Genomic DNA, 3268 nt, shown 5'->3' on the forward strand with positions numbered 1-3268 from the left:
GTAGTAGACAATTTATTGAGATGTGCCTTTAAAGATGGTATATAAAATTAAAATAAAAAACCGGAAGCCTTGAATTAAGATTTTTTCTTCAGTTTGTCTTAGAAAAAGAAGGCTTTAAGGATTATTGTGAAATTTTGAAATTCAGGATATGTCCTAAAAGATTTACCCACGTAAAAGCCATAACAAGTTGTTGTCTTGCAATCTTGTATTGGTTTTAGAAATTAGAAAATTTCTTTTAGTGGCTATCCATTTTGACCACTTCTACTTATCATTTTCAACAAAATATTTAAAAGAATTGTACTAGAAGTTTCATCCTGAAAACAAATTTTAATTTTTAAAAAAGATAGGAATGGAGTTTGTAAGCCATGCATTAACAGAGGCACAGTTAACATTTAATAGGTCTAGTGTCGTCAAGGTCAAATATATAAAAATGTTAATTATGATGCTCTTATTGATTATTTCGGCAAAGTTCCAAAAATAAATGTTTATTGTAATTGTTTATTATTTATTAAAGCTGTAATTGCTGATTTGTCTACTAATTTCTGCTGTATGATAATCCTTACTTCATTTATTTTTATTTATTTATAGAAAAAGAAAGGCTTAGTTATTGCAATTAGGATACAATCGAACCGTTTACCCTTAATTTAATAGAGTAATTCAATCGAAGTGAATGATTCAAAATGAGTTCGGTTTTAAATGTCGGTGAAATGAACAATATGGATATATATCAGCTTTATAAGGCAAACGTAGTTTTTATACAATAACATATTCACTTTAACACTACCCAAACTTAACAAGTTGTCAATTTTTTTATCAATATTCTTTAAATTAGACTTTATATTAGCACAACAAATAAACAGAGAAGAACAACAAATACCTGTTTTGAATATATAAGAACCAGTCTAAAATTAAAACACAATTTGAGTGGTCAATAGGATGTGAGGAGCTCTGCAATATGGAGTGGCTCTAAATTAACAGGTAGAAATTGACTCGATGAGTTGATTATTTAAAAAGAAAACAGTTTAACAAATGTTATTCATTGTAAGATTTACGAATATATTTTGAAAAATAAAAATATCCTCAAAGAAATGCATTTGAAGAATGTTAAAACGTTACATATCAGCAGTACTCACATGCCTCAGAATGATTTATTTATTTACTTGTAACATAGTGCTCAGATATTCAAAACATGGCATCCGAATTAATTAAATAAAGTATTTAAAGGTAAGATAAATAAAATATAAATTGGATTAAGATAATAATACATTTAGTATTTTATATTTATCTGATAATTATTTCATTAACTAATTATTTATATATATTTTACCATTATATCAGAGCTAGCCCGATTATATCATGACTTTTGTCGGTTTGAAATAGGTATGTTGTTAAGACGATATGTTTTATGTCATTCTTGACAGGGAATCTTATCTTAGTTTGATAAAAAGAATTATACTCTATTAGATAAATATATACACTTACATATTAAATACGTATTGCAATTTAGTTCAGCATAGTGATTTTGGTTCTGAATGTTTTAGAATGTTGCCTCTTAAACTCTTCAATTTTTTTCTGTTTTGTTTTGTATTGTTTTTAAATTACTACACTTAAATAACATATTTTCCTTAGCAATGTATATAAAAATGATCTTTCGGAATCAGCAAAAACAACAAATTTATATAGAAAATGCAGAGTTGGTTTTATTAAGTCTGTTAATGATTGATAAAAAGCAGGACATCTTTCAAGCCCCTTAGCACCGGTTAAAGCTGTATCCAAGACGGTGAACAAATCATAAACATTTTGACATCATCATTTTCATGCTTTGCTATCTGATATAGGTCCGGACATGTCGGTTATCTTTATCATGAGCATTTCGTTGGTTTTAAATAACTTTAAAGTAATTATATCTTTAAATTCTCGACTTTAAAGAACATTTTTCCTTTGCCAAATTTTGATTTTTTGTGAACGTAAGCCTTTTAAATGTTTCTTGTTCACTTTTAAACCTGTTGTACTACTTTCTTTAAACGATAATGTTTGTCTTTTATATTTAATGACGCTTGATTTGATTTAGATTTTCATAGTAATTTAAATACGTTTTATCTTTTATAGAGTCTATTTCAGAAGTAAATTACATTTATTGCTTTAGGAAGAGATATTATTTTCATTTCTTTCGGATTTGTTTTTCTTAACAACTATTTATAGCATATTAAAGTACTTGCTAAATCAAATCTTATCACTAGCTTTGTTCATATCTATCTTTTCATAAAAATGTAACTACATGTATTTAAATTTGCTCTTTCCATTATGTCAAATGTTCTTGCATTACTGGGTAGACATTAGTTTTGTCTCAATCGTAACTATTATTATACAATCATATCTAATTAAAATCACCTCCCAAATACGTACAACTCACTTCGCTTTATGATCTGACAGTCAGCAATAGGATGTCACCTCGGATGTTTAAGTCAATCAGTTGTCGTTAAAAGAAGGAATCACTTTCTCTGCTTTTACCAAAAACGTGTACGTGATTTTCACGACTTTTAAGTTTATTTTTATTGTTCTAGGTCTGCCTACTAGTATATTGGTTTCTTTGAACGTGATTTTTTTCTGTAACTCTGATATACGTAGTAGATGGAATAGTCTATAAATAGTTCATGTCATTACAAAAATCTAGTAACAAATTGATCCCTCGGAAGCATTAATCACAACAAAATTACATAAGAATTGCAGACTCGGTTTGATTGTGTCTGTACATGAGGGATAATTAATAAGTGCAACATCCCTCACGCCCCCTAGCACCGCCTTGAACAGTACAAGAACGTAATGCTTAAACAATCATCATTTAAAGACAAATATGAGAATAAATTGCATCTTTATTCTTCCATTTTTAGCTATAGACGACATTCATTGTAGCAACAAAATACAAAAAGAAAACAGCAAAACATTTGTTTAATAATCATGAAAGTAAATTGACCTTTTTACAATACGATTCTTCCACAGTAATGGATGTTTCATTACGTGCATGTGCATTCTGCGTAGGGCAAACATGCAATAACGAAAAACTGCAATTTATCATTAAAATACATTATTTCGAGTTATATCATCTAGAAAATAGTAATTTTGGAATGACTTAAAGCTGTCAGTATTTAAAACGTGAATTGATATATTGAGCCTGATTGGCTGTTTAAAAGATCACGAGAAGGTGACAACCTATTGGTGATCGTCAGATCCTAATGCGTAGGGTTATTTATGAGATGATTTTGATCAG

Source organism: Ruditapes philippinarum, unplaced genomic scaffold, assembly GCF_026571515.1.
Source record: "Ruditapes philippinarum isolate M1 unplaced genomic scaffold, ASM2657151v2 ctg5503_1_1_1_1, whole genome shotgun sequence".
NCBI classification, from domain to species: domain Eukaryota; kingdom Metazoa; phylum Mollusca; class Bivalvia; order Venerida; family Veneridae; genus Ruditapes; species Ruditapes philippinarum.